The 14,602-nt window shown below is 41.6% G+C and overlaps 1 long non-coding RNA gene across 1 annotated transcript; it reads left to right on the top strand.

Moving 5' to 3' along the window:
- Window positions 1-642: 642 nt before the first annotated feature.
- On the top strand, window positions 643-13,899 carry LOC124048336. The gene is made up of 5 exons (XR_006841205.1): window positions 643-5,237; window positions 10,885-10,983; window positions 11,086-11,229; window positions 11,402-11,450; window positions 11,645-13,899. It is a non-coding gene; the product is annotated as an uncharacterized LOC124048336 (long non-coding RNA).
- The last annotated feature ends 703 nt before the right edge of the window (window positions 13,900-14,602 follow it).

The raw sequence follows: 14,602 nt of genomic DNA, 5'->3' as shown, positions 1-14,602 counted from the left end.
CATGGCCCTGTATGATTTGTTTACACTACCGTTAAAAGTTGGGGGTCACTTAGAAATGTCCTTGTTTTTGAAAGGCAAGCTCTTTTTTTTGTCCATTTTTAAAATAACTTCAAATTGATCAGAAATAGTGTACATACTGTTAATGTTTCAAATTGCTATTGTAGCTGGAAACAGCTGATTTTAAAAAGAATAAAACATTATTATGGAATATCTACATAGGCGTACAGAGGCCCATTACCAGCAACCCTCACTCCTGTGTTCCAATGGCACGTTGTGTTAGCTAATCCAAGTGTATCATTTTAAAAAGCTAATTGGTCATTAGAAAACCCTTTTGCAATTATGTTAGCACAGCTGAAAACTGTTGTTTTGCTTAAAGAAGCAATTAAACTGGCCTTTAGACTAGTTGAGTATCTGGAGCATCAGCATTTGTGGGTTCGATTACAGGCTCAAACTGGCCAGAAACAATTACCTTTCTTCTGAAACTCGTCAGTCTATTCTTGTTCTGAGAAATGAAGGCTATTCCATGTGAGAAATTGCCAAGAAACTGAAGATCTTGTACAACGCTGTGTACTTCCATCACAGAACATTGCAAACTGGCTCTAACCAGAATAGAAATGGGAGTGTGAGTCCCCGGTGCACAACTGAGCAAGAGGACAAATACATTAGTGTCTAGTTTGAGAAACAGATGCCTCACAAGTCCTCAACTGGCAGCTTCATTAAATAGTACCCGCAAAACACCAGTCTCTATGTCAACAGTGACAAGGCGACTCCGGAATGCTGGCCTTCTAAGTAGAGTTGCAAAGAAAAAGCCATATCTCAGTCTGGCCAATAAAAATGAAATATTAAGATGGCAAAAGAACACAGACACTGGACAGAGAAACTGCCTAGAAGGTCAGCATCCCGGAGTCGCCTCTTCACTGTTGATGTTGAGACTGATGTTTTGCTGGTACTATTTAAAGAAGCTGCCAGTTGAGGACTTGTGAGGCGTCTGTTTCTCAAACTAAACACTAATGGTTCCAGCTACAATAGTCATTTACAACATTAACAATGTCTGTACTGTATTTCTGAGCAATTTGATGTAATTTGAATGGACAAAAAAAATGTGATTTTCCTTTAAAAAAAACAAGTACATTTCAAAGTGACCCCAAACTTTTGAACGGTAGTGTACATGGACTTCCCCAGAATCGTCCTTGACAAACACCTGTATGTGCTTATTTCCAGTATTCTAAGAAAAGACCACTCTGAAGAACTGAGATTCAATCTCTGGATGCAAGTCTAGTTGAGTTGTGTACAAATGCGACTCAATTCAGTAAAAATGGACTTTCTTTCATTATCGTAACGATCACGTTATGTTCCTGTGCAGAGATTTCACCAGATAATACTGCAGCGCTTTGACATGAAATTTGTTTTGCCACTTGTCCTTCAGACAAGTAGGACAGATTTGTTTTTTTTTTGGTCAGAAAGCTCAAGTCACCAAAGAGTGATACTTAAAATTGTCGTATGATTCAAGGAACCCCTTTACAATATAAAAATGACCATTGTTGCTACCGTATAGAGAATCAGACAAATGTAGGCTACCCTCTGCATTATGGGCTTCTTTGCATATTCAAGCCTGTCTCAAAATAGAACACTGCCCCTTTTAGATGCACCTGGAGGGTGATTGGCAACCCTTTAAATAGCCCTCAAAAATATTGCACAGTTACAATTCCAACCGAATACGTTTTGTCTTTAATAAATAATCGACTCATGTAATGATTGAGAATCAAATGGCTACAGTAGGTTTCTTAAAAGAACGGTAACTGACAAAGACATGTTTATAACATTGTAAGGCTGAAATATTCAGGTTTCAGTGGGGGTTTATTGACCGCACTGTTCAACCAATCCAATAAATGTGGAGGAAGAGTTAAGATGGAATGTCACCTTGTTTAACGTCCAAAAGCACAAGTCACTTCCCAGGCTCTTTCCATTTCACCTGAAACCCGAACATCCGGCGGAGGCTACTATGAAGCTATTCTAAGATTTTAACGTCAGAATGACATTGCCAATGTTGAATAGAGGGGGTATACCAGCTTTCCAATGGTGTTAGATTTATTCCTCAACTTCCAATAATAAATACATTTCAGATGTGCTATCCCCAAAATAATCATTTGGTTGTGTTTATGAAGGTCTTTGCTAACATTAGACTGAGTTTTATTTTTTATTTTTTAAGAACACAGTAGCATTTTCATTCATTTTACTGTAGGCTATCTGTAAAAATGGGGGAGGGGGAACCACAAAGCACCACAATTGTGTTCAGTCATCACACAGAAATCCATTATAAGTACGTTTTGGAAGGTCTTATACAACCCGGTGCAGTCCAAATGGTGTTTTTCCTGTGTTTCGTATCATTGTACAACAGTTGATGAAACAAACACTGTAAAAGTGTGAACAAAATTGATAAGTGTTGTTTTCTGATAGTTCCTGCTTGAAAATACAATATACACAGGACCTTCAAATCAGCCTGTTTGCATGAGTGGGAGTTTCTGCTTGCCTGGTGGGAAATTGGTTAATAAACCAATAACAAAGAGAGTTCCAAACCTCTGTTAGTAACAGCAAGTTTTTCCCTCCCCACTTAGACCACTCCCAGACAGTCTTAACAAAAAATCTTGCTTGAGAAAGTTTTTTGCAAAAAATATTGTTGTTCATTTGAATGGAAAACTGTTACAGTAAGGCTCTTGTTATCCAGAAATGATTTGATGTTGATATAAACATGGCTGAATTGGAACTTTTTAAGAAAAAAAGTGACAAAGAAAATGTATTTCAAAAGAACAGAGTAAAATATTTTCAGTTTTATTTTATTACTAGAAGTTGTTGCTTAGTAGCCTCGGCTATGCTACCTCCAGTACTCTGTGTGGAGTGCATGGAACAGCGTTTTTGGTTGGGAAAAGTTATATTTTGAAATAGAGCTCATCTTGGTTATTTGGCAAATAAAGGTCTTTCTGATAGATAAAAAATGACCTGCAAGAACCTGTAGGATGATTAGAAAATGCTGATTTTTGGTTAAGCTAAGTTAATTACAAACGCTTCAATGTTTCTCTGTCTCTTCTCGGGCCCAAGCACATTGGCACACATGCAGGTGATTGATGCGCACAACATTACATTTCCAGGATTTTCATGACCGTACCTGTGTGCTGACCAACAATTAGCTATAACTGGGCAAATAACTCCCTAACCAGCAAGGAATATCAACAAATGTGCACATGTGGCTACAGATAGATCTGCTCAAAAGCACATTCTTATTCAAATTATTTTTTTTGATATTGTGATTCTTATTTTTACATGTCTTTTTTTAAACACAACATCTTGTGCTTGTCTGACACTTGTTTTTACTTGCCCCGGACAATCTGAAAGTCAAGCCTCACTATTGTCAATAGGAATCATTCGACACAAAGTAGGCAGTTTGTAGTTTGCCTCAGAATCAGCACAGAAAGGAGTGTTAAGGATCACCTTGGGCTAGATCTTCGTGTGTTAAGCCAGTTATGACCAATCCTCTTGCTACCACCTAGTGACTCAGTCACACACAACATCTGCAGGTTTTAGTGCCTCATTACTGATGACATCATTTCAGTGGAATAGTCAGCTCATGAGTGTCATACTAAGTGGGCTGTCCCATCCAAGTCCTCCAAGACTACTTTGTTAAAGTTGACTTGTACATTAGTCACAAAACATCTGTTAAAACCATATAATAAGCCTTTAATGGAACCTCTGAACACCATTTTCCTCTGTTCTCTGTTCTGATGATGTTAACAGTATAATGAGAGCTTGGTAATGCGTTTGAAGTTAGCTCCTGTGAGAACTAAAATCATAACTGGCCTCAAAAAACCACAGTGAGACTCTGGTGATCTAAAGTCAATGGCAAAAAAATTGTTTATGTATTGGTTCAAAATAAGACCTCTATAATATTTTGATGTAATGTTGTGTCTGGGTATTGGGATTGGTATAAATGAGTAGAGTGTGTGGGCTCTGATTGTGTGATATGAACATACATGTCATTCGGAACATACTAGTGATCATTTTGTATTTCACAGTGTAGAAGTTGTTTTCCTAGTAAAAACTTGAACTTGTGCATCATGAGTTGAATACATTTCCTCATCGTGGGGTTTTCTGACCTCTTCTCAACATTTTGGGAGGTCAATAATGGGAAAGCATTTGATCTTGCTAAAAAAGCAGAAGTATCAAATGCACATGAGTCTGCGAGTGTTGCAGTTCCCACTTGTGCGCCTAACATTTGGTTGCCCAATACTGTATATAGGAGGAGGGGTTTTGCGTTGTGTTTTTACAGATGTTGCTCCTTCCTGAGGATGGTAAAAAGAAAAAGAAAAAAGCTCCTTTGACAGTCAAGTGTTACATTTGCATACAACCATATGACCATACAAAATAATATATACCATACATGTATACAACAAATATGAGATGGTGAGATTTTAAAAAACAAACAAAACAAAAAAACACTGCAACAGTTCCAGAACCTACTCATGTGAACCAAGATGAGGATCCTTCTCTGTAATTGTATTAAGTTCCCTGTGGTGTTTCTCAGAAAAATACCACTTTGCATCACAAAAGTTCCTCTTCTGTGAAGTTTTAAACAACCCTGAACGTATTCAACCCCAGTGTAAAAGTGCTTTTCTTCACTGCTTATGGGATCCATATGCAACTGCCGGATACTTGTATTTTTTGGCAGTGCTCAGTGAATGACGTGACAGGCGTGGTAATAACAATGAGAACACAATTAATTCCAGATCTTTACAGACTTTGCACTCCGAAGTTGGCTAAAGGAAAATCAAAAAGGGTGCGGTCATGGTATTTTAGTTCTGCTGGTTCAAATATACATATTGTGAATGATCATTGACATTTTTCGCTTTACTACAATAAACGAAAGTAAAATGTTTTATCGTTCGAAAGTTTCCTGCCTGTCCGGACGGCAGTACTCAGAATGTGAGTACAGTACATAGGAAATGACTCATAGGAGTTGAACTGTTAGCGTGGGTGTGTACTCTATTAAAACAAGGCTCAGACTACTCCGGGTGACTCATTGTGAGGCTAGCTTTTCCATGGTGAAAAACAAAACGGGCTTTTCATCAGATGAACTTTCGGGAATTTCGTTTATACAAGAAACATGGCTTCAAGCATTATCTGTGCGCTTTGTGGACTTGTCATTGCGACTGTAGCGAACCTAAACGGCGCGAACGGGCAACAAAGTAAGTAAAATATGTTTTATTGAACTTGTATGGATATAGATAAACTCGAATCATATGAAGTATTATCTTTTGATCTATGTAACGCAAAGACAAATGCTTATATACTTTTCGATCTCAATACTATATTGTAAATGCGAGGAGACGTTATTTCATCAAACTTTTAATCGCATGGGAATTCGTGTTTCATTGACCATCATGGAATCATCGCATGGCTACTCAAATGGAGTCGGATAAAAGAAAGGGTTGCTTATGGAGTTGCTTCCTCTACCAGCTGCCTTCTCACCGGTTCCGCATTCCAATCGCCTTATTTCACTCCATCCATGCCCATGGGTGAAAAGGACAGACCTGATTGATGGGGACACTTATAGTTGGCAAATCATTATCATTTCTTTCCTTTCTTGAGGGGTAAAAGTAAAGTAAAATTGTGGACTCTTGACAATAATATAATTCTTTCCATTCCCAGCACAAGAATAATTCATTTATTGAGGTTATTTTCTAGTGTGGCTCTTATTGCTGAGTGGACATCAGACAAAACTGTGTTATGTCTTAAATGCACGTGAGACTGTTTCGTTATTGACCAGGGCAACAATATAGCTAATGCTGAAATGGGGTTTCATCCAGGCCCTACGGATGAATTTAGGATTTTGCAGGTGGTGATGCTGTCACTCAAAATGTGTTGATTGCTTATGTTCACATATCAATTTTAACATTACCAGTCCTGGAAGTCAGACACAGATGAGAAATCCACAGCAATTCCCGATAACATGCACAATCTGCTTCTTCATGAATAGTATTTTACCATGGAAACTCCAACTGATTGTTTGATACTGTAGATTTAATGCAAGTGTTGACTTGTCTCCAATTTCCTGCACACCTTTTTGTCTTACATCATTGTGCCACTCAGTTCTGACCTATATGCTATTGTTTCATTTAGTTTCAAAGCAGCTGATGGGCAATTCCACGGAACACCACTCCGACGCTGATTTTCCACTTTCAAATGTATGCCAAGCAAAAGCCGTTGATGGACAAGGATAACATTGTACATTGAACCATTTACATACAACATTTCACAACAACACATTTACTGGAGGAACTGTGGAGATGCAAAGTTTGGTAACAGAAATGTGGCAAAATTTCCCAGAAACTGTTAAATATGTGCCCTGAATTAAGATTCAAAGATATCTGCAGAACGAATGGGGTATCAGCTATTACATGACACCTTGAGTTAGAAAAAAACTATTTTGGTTATTCAACTTTAGTAAGTGAAGTGGATTTACACCCGTTAACAGAATTATGGTTATGGATTTGTATCATGGGTCTGTACTACACAGAAATGCAGAATTATGCATTCTCTTCATGTTGATGTATCCTGAAAAAGGTATACAAAGATAGAAATACGCAATATCATCCGTGGCATATATGGGTAATATTCTACACACTAGCTATTATTCTACAAAGATCCGCCCCCAAACAAGACCCAATTTGGTTGGTCCGGACCAGACCAAATCTGAACCAATCATAGACGTCCATGTTTCACAAGTTTGGACATCACAGCACAGTAAAGTACAGTACAATACAGTAAAGTATAGTTCAGTACAGTACATTATACTGTCCTCTACTCTAATGTGCTCTACTGTACTGTACTACATTTACATTTACATTTAAGTCATTTAGCAGACGCTCTTATCCAGAGCGACTTACAAATTGGTGCAATCACCTTATGACATCCAGTGGGACAGTCACTTACAATAGTGCATCTAAAACTTAGGGGGGGGGTGGGGTGAGAGGGATTACTTAACCTATCCTAGGTATTCCTTAAAGAGGTGGGGTTTCAGGTGTCTCCGGAAGGTGGTGATTGACTCCGCTGTCCTGGCGTCGTGAGGGAGTTTGTTCCACCATTGGGGGGCCAGGGCAGCGAACAGTTTTGACTGGGCTGAGCGGGAGCTGTACTTCCTCAGTGGTAGGGAGGCGAGCAGGCCAGAGGTGGATGAACGCAGTGCCCTTGTTTGGGTGTAGGGCCTGATCAGAGCCTGGAGGTACTGAGGTGCCGTTCCCCTCACAGCTCCGTAGGCAAGCACCATGGTCTTGTAGCGGATGCGAGCTTCAACTGGAAGCCAGTGGAGAGAACGGAGGAGCGGGGTGACGTGAGAGAACTTGGGAAGGTTGAACACCAGACGGGCTGCGGCGTTCTGGATGAGTTGAAGGGGTTTAATGGCACAGGCAGGGAGCCCAGCCAACAGCGAGTTGCAGTAATCCAGACGGGAGATGACAAGTGCCTGGATTAGGACCTGCGCCGCTTCCTGTGTGAGGCAGGGTTAGTACTCTGCGGATGTTGTAAAACCTACAGGAACGGGCCACCGCCTTGATGTTAGTTGAGAACGACAGGGTGTTGTCCAGGATCACGCCAAGGTTCTTGGCGCTCTGGGAGGAGGACACAATGGAGTTGTCAACCGTGATGGCGAGATCATGGAACGGGCAGTCCTTCCCGGGAGGAAGAGCAGCTCCGTCTTGCCGAGGTTCAGCTTGAGGTGGTGATCCGTCATCCACACTGATATGTCTGCCAGACATGCAGAGATGCGATTTGGTCATCAGAAGGAGGAAAGGAGAAGATTAATTGTGTGTCGTCTGCATAGCAATGATAAGAGAGACCATGTGAGGTTATGACAGAGCCAAGTGACTTGGTGTATAGCGAGAATAGGAGAGGGCCAAGAACAGAGCCCTGGGGGACACCAGTGGTGAGAGCGCGTGGTGAGGAGACAGATTCTCGCCACGCCACCTGGTAGGAGCGACCTGTCAGGTAGGACGCAATCCAAGCGTGGGCCGCGCCGGAGATGCCCAACTCGGAGAGGGTGGAGAGGAGGATCTGATGGTTCACAGTATCGAAGGCAGCCGATAGATCTAGAAGGATGAGAGCAGAGGAGAGAGAGTTAGCTTTAGCAGTGCGGAGCGCCTCCGTGATACAGAGGAGAGCAGTCTCAGTTGAGTGACTAGTCTTGAAACCTGACTGATTTGGATCAAGAAGGTCATTCAGAGAAGATAGCGGGAGAGCTGGCCAAGGACGGCACGTTCAAGAGTTTTGGAGAGAAAAGAAAGAAGGGATACTGGTCTGTAATTGTTGACATCGGAGGGATCGAGTGTAGGTTTTTTCAGAAGGGGTGCAACTCTCGCTCTCTTGAAGACGGAAGGGACGTAGCCAACGGTCAGGGATGAGTTGATGAGCGAGGTGAGGTAAGGGAGAAGGTCTCCGGAAATGGTCTGGAGAAGAGAGGAGGGGATAGGGTCGAGCGGGCAGGTTGTTGGGCGGCCGGCCGTCACAAGACGCGAGATTTCATCTGGAGAGAGAGGGAGAAAGAGGTCAGAGCACAGGGTAGGGCAGTGTGAGCAGAACCAGCGGTGTCGTTTGACTTAGCAAACGAGGATCGGATGTCGTCGACCTTCTTTTCAAAATGGTTGACGAAGTCATCTGCAGAGAGGGAGGAGGGGGGAGGGGGCGGAGGATTCAGGAGGGAGGAGAAGGTGGCAAAGAGCTTCCTAGGGTTGGAAGCAGAAGCTTGGAATTTAGCGTGGTAGAAAGTGGCTTTAGCAGCAGAGACAGAGGAGGAAAATGTAGAGAGGAGGGAGTGAAAGGATGCCAGGTCCGCAGGGAGGCGATTTTCCTCCATTTCCGCTCGGCTGCCCGGAGCCCTGTTCTGTGAGCTCGCAATGAGTCATCGAGCCACGGAGCGGGAGGGGAGGACCGAGCCGGCCTGGAGGATAGGGGACATAGAGAGTCAAGGGATGCAGAGAGGGAGGAGAGGAGGGTTGAGGAGGCAGAATCAGGAGATAGGTGGGAGAAGGTTTGAGCGGAGGGAAGAGATGATAGGATGGAAGAGGAGAGAGTAGCGGGGGAGAGAGAGCGAAGGTTGGGACGGCGCGATACCATCCGAGTAGGGGCAGTGTGGGAGGTGTTGGATGAGAGCGAGAGGGAAAAGGATACAAGGCAGTGGTCGGAGACTTGGAGGGGAGTTGCAATGAGGTTAGTGGAAGAACAGCATCTAGTAAAGATGAGGGTGAGGTCAAAAGAGGAGAGGAGTGGAAAGAAGGAGGCAGAGAGGAAAGAGTCAAAGGTAGACGTGGGGAGGTTAAAGTCGCCCAGAACTGTGAGAGGTGAGCCGTCCTCAGGAAAGGAGCTTATCAAGGCATCAAGCTCATTGATGAACTCTCCGAGGGAACCTGGAGGGCGATAAATGATAAGGATGTTAAGCTTGAAAGGGCTAGTAACTGTGACAGCATGGAATTCAAAGGAGGCGATAGACAGATGGGTAAGGGGAGAAAGAGAGAATGACCACTTGGGAGAGATGAGGATCCCGGTGCCACCACCCCGCTGACCAGACGCTCTATACTATACTTCTCTTTACTGTAATCTACTGTGCTTTACTATACTCTACTTATCTTTGCTGTACTGTACTGTACTTCTCTGTACTCTATTGTACTGTACTCTACTGTAAAACATAAACGTCTATGATTGGTTCAGATTTGGTCCGGTAACAAACCATTTTCTCAAAGTACATTGTCCATGTGGTTTATATGCTGAATGACAAAGTCACAAATCACTGGCTAGACCTCTAACCACTTGTGTGGCCTTTCGAGCTCAAGGAAGAGGAAACTGTAGGCTTTATCTCATTGATACTCTACATCACTTCAATGAGTGAAGCTATTGACGTGGAGATGTCAAACCTGCCAAGCAGTGTCAGAGTAACCCTAACTCTGTAAAGTAACAGGTTTTTCATCACATGAACTATGTTAAGTGCTGTGATCACTACAGTGAATTTTACCATCCGGCTTTATTCTTTACCGGGTTGAATGAACATTGCAGACCCTTTATTCCGTACTTAATCACCTTAGATATAAATTGGCACATGCCTCTTCGAAATGAGTCTGGTACTGCTGCCTGTGGGTTCTCTAAAAGGATATGAGGTTTCCGGTGTAGTGTCTCTCAGGGGACACACTGTAGACATTTTCTCTCCAGTCTGTGTCTTGTATGTCTGTCAGTTCACTGCTGTTATGGTAATGTTTACTCCCAGTCTCACCACACCTTCTCTAGAAGTCAAACACACCAAAACAGTGTGTCAGAACCTCATCTTGATAACACACATCCTGCCATTCACACACAGCGTCTCACCATGCTTGTGCACGCAAAGCCAATGAGTAATGTTGATTTGCATATTAAGTGCCTCAGTACGAGAAAATCAAAGGAATTCCCCAACTCATTTCATAAGAAGAGGAAGCACACAGTTTCTCGGATCTTCTCTATTTCTTTGGACTTGATGTCATACGATTTCTTTATCATTGGGCAAAAACAATTCCTTTCTCAGACCGCGGACTAAGTGCATACCTTTTTATTGTCCGGTTTTAAAAACATCTACAATAAGATAAATCATATTTAGGTTGCTGTCTAAAGACTATTCAGGCAGATCCGTTGTTCTCATTGACCAATGTTGAAGGAAAACAATATATACTCTCTCTCTTCCAATAGTTCATTTGTTTTGGTGAGGTAGAGGAACATTTCCCAATGAGCATATTGAGTCACAAATTGTTGTCATTCAAACGGGTAAAAGCTGTAAGAGAATTATAAGCATTGTCTCTCCATTTCATGTTTTTCTCACAGACCTATGCAGCAGTTCAGAGTTCTGGAGTTCGGACATAGACCAATGCGTATCCTGCTCATCGTGCAAGCAGTATCCAAAGACCCCTTCGTGTAACACTTGTAAGTCAAATCCTTAGCTAAGGAACATTCAACCTTTGTATCCTACAACTAAATCATTCCCATGCTTAATCGTATGCCTTCGACCATTATGTCCCCTTTCAGGCACATTTACCAAGGAAAGATCTGATGTCTGGAGACTGGCAGCCATTTCCAGCTTCTCTGTGCTGGCAGTTATTCTGGTCGCTGCAGTATTGATCATTGGAGTCATGGTGCATCGACGCAAGGCGCAGAAGAGGCCCCTCCGTGGTAGGGCTCAAGGCTACCATCTCATGATAAACTAACATTGTCAGTCATGAAACGTATTGTAGCACGATGATAGAGGCACACATACGTTTGTAGCATTAAGACACATTGACCTCTTTGGGGTCCCGGTGAAAATACATAGAAAGAAAATCAGCATCGTCTTCTTGTTCTGCAGAACCCATTGAAGAGACAACGGGACCTCTTTACCAAGCGTAAACATTTCAGTAAGTGCGCGTTCCTCAAATTTGTTGATGTGTGACTGGTCGATGATAACGGTTGTCAATTATTATACGTAATTACACATGTAAGTAGCCTACATAAGTATATGTAAATATTTCTGTACGAGTTGTAATTATGTTTTGAAATAATGGGGATGCTCGGAGGGAATTAACTAACAAATCTCTCATTACTTCCTCAGCCTCATCTTCCTTCTGACATTGATGTGACAGAACCAAGGGAACATCTTTGGATGACCAACCGAAACAGAATCATTTTTGTACAATGGATTATACTCTGACCACAGGGTATTATTTGAGTGGAGTTTGACCATTTAATTTATTATACTGTTAGTAAAGATGTGTTCACACACACTCAGTGTGTTTCGGAACGGAGCTCTCACATAGAACTGTGTTAACAAGCGCTGTCAATCCCCTACCTTGTCTGCAGTCAGACTGTACTCTGAGTAAGACAATGTAGTTAGTCAAGAGTATCTCTCACAGCTCTTTTTGAAATGATGGCCTTCGAGTAGTGATGCTAGGTTGAGCTTGTCTAGATATTCCAATATTCTATCTATCGATAAGTTGTTCAATCAATAAGTAGTTTAAAAAACAGTAGTGAACATGAGACACATCTTGAATGATGTGGATTTCCAACCATTTCTGTCAATGCTTAAACACCTATTGTTTTATTGTAGCTTATTAGGACGAATACCAACTACCGAACTGTCTCGACTTGCCATCAGCGGGATAAAAGGGAATACAGCACAATCGTGCTTCCTGGGCCAGGTTTCACATACTGTACTTCTATAAGAGTAACGTTTCTATTTAACATCCTCGTGATAATGACAAGTAAAAGGGAAATGTTAGATTATAAATTCATGTTGGGCACATTTTGGCAATTTGAATGTACTTTTAGGGCAATTTATCCAGTCTGTGTTTCCATGTAGGAACTATATGCACTTAGAGCTACTTAGAGCTACTTGTTTTTTAACTCATCATTTTTAAAGGAGTAGAATTCTTTTAACAGTATCGTACACTGTACTCTCTAGGATCTTCCAATCAAAAGAGGCAAAGGGGAAAATAAGTGAACTGATTATGAAACTGCGTATTGGACATTCTTACACAGGTCATTTAACCATTATACTGTAGTATGTGTGTATGCAGGATAAGTAGTATAACACAGGGGCTTGCAAACTGTCGTGATGGAAAAGTTCAAGGTGGTCCAGAATCCTGTGGGAATGTGTTTATATAGTTCAGGGATGGGCAACTTTGATGGGGGTGAGGGCCACAAAAAAAATCTGAACACAATCATGAGGGGCCACTGTTGTGCCGCCACACAATTCTACACATCTCGCAATATGGTGGAGAGAAACGTTTGCAGTTTGAATGATATCTTACTGAGACTGACTAATAAAATCAATGAGCACTAGACTAATTTACCAATCTAAAAAATGTTAGCTGACATGGACTAATTGAGGAACAAGAAAAACTGCCGATGCACAACCAAATTTCTAAATGGCACCTTGTGTATTCTACTATTCTAACTCGCAACAGTAAGTTGAGACCCTGACTAAGCCCTTCCACCTGTTGCCAATCCCTGGTATAGTTTATACTGTTTTTTTTCTTCTTTTTGCAATTAAATCCATTCCCGATGGACAAATAGGGAAACCTTAGCGTTGTGCTCTCCACAGTTGAAACAATGGAGATGAGTCAATGCTTGTGTGACATTTTTTAACACTATTAGACACTGACTGCCAACCCAGGAAGGAACATTGCAATTTAGGGAAAAACAAACTGAACCCTATTGAAATGTATAACCATGGTATAACTGTGTACTCATCTTCAAACTAACTCAGAGCACAATTTTAGGGCTTGTGTGTCAGGATAATGTGGGTGGCTGAATATGACTTAATTCACATTACTGACAATATTACTTTCTTATCAATATTAAGTGGATATGTATACCAGCAGCAAGAAAAGGGTCATTGGACAATTTTTATACAGATATTGTTTTCATATCTATTTATTTTGAATGATATATTTTCTAATGTTTATAGTTACATGTGGTAACAGCTAAATGTATGAATAAATACTGACGAAGGGACACTTGTAAAGTTGTTTGTAAAACCTCTGACACCAGCTGACCAATTAGATTTGTTACTGAGCAATCATTTGGGGCTCTATTCAATCGGTGAAGTGGTACAGATTGTGCAATAGCAGTGTAAAGGTAATTTCACATTGAGCCGTCATATGCAGCATTTACCATGAATGCAGTCTCCGCTAACGCGGAAACAGCCTTTAAATTTCAACGCTAAACTTCCGTATTTGGATTGAATATTGCCCTAGTGAATGTACTTTGTCTGTTTGGGTTATGTACATGAGTTAGTGTAGTAATAAGCATGGTTACAAATGAACTGACTTTTGTGTTATATAGAATAAAATTATGAATCCCATAGATTTGTTGATGTGTAAACTTTATGGCCTAGATTCAATCCGTAGCGCAGAAGAGCCACGATATAGCACGATTGAAATTTAAAGGCAATAATCCCGCAGTCACCTTCACCGTAAACGTTGCATAGGTCAACTCAATCTGAAATGACCTTTTGTTTAAATTGTGCTATAACACGAACCTTCCACTCTACGGATTGAATCTCGCAAAGTTGTTCAACTGTCCAAATGCACACATTTTGCACTCACTACAACCATGTACTGTGTTGCATGGATAGAGGCTTTGGTTTGGAACCAGGTACTATTGTGTATGAGACAGGCCTTGGTTTGGAACCAGGTACTATTGTGTATGAGACAGGCCTTGGTTTGGAACCAGGTACTATTGTGTATGAGACAGGCCTTGGTTTGGAACCAGGTACTATTGTGTATGAGACAGGCCTTGGTTTGGAACCAGGTACTATTGTGTATGAGACAGGCCTTGGTTTGGAACCAGGTACTATTGTGTATGAGACAGGCCTTGGTTTGGAACCAGGTACTATTGTGTATGAGACAGGCCTTGGTTTGGAACCAGGTACTATTGTGTATGAGACAGGCCTTGGTTTGGAACCAGGTACTATTGTGTATGAGACAGGCCTTGGTTTGGAACCAGGTACTATTGTGTATGAGACAGGCCTTGGTTTGGAACCAGGTACTATTGTGTGTAAGAGACA

This window comes from Oncorhynchus gorbuscha, linkage group LG11 (assembly GCF_021184085.1).
Source record: "Oncorhynchus gorbuscha isolate QuinsamMale2020 ecotype Even-year linkage group LG11, OgorEven_v1.0, whole genome shotgun sequence".
NCBI classification, from domain to species: domain Eukaryota; kingdom Metazoa; phylum Chordata; class Actinopteri; order Salmoniformes; family Salmonidae; genus Oncorhynchus; species Oncorhynchus gorbuscha.
The sequence above is the reverse complement of the archived record's forward strand: the minus strand, read 5'-3'. Positions and strand labels throughout refer to the sequence as shown.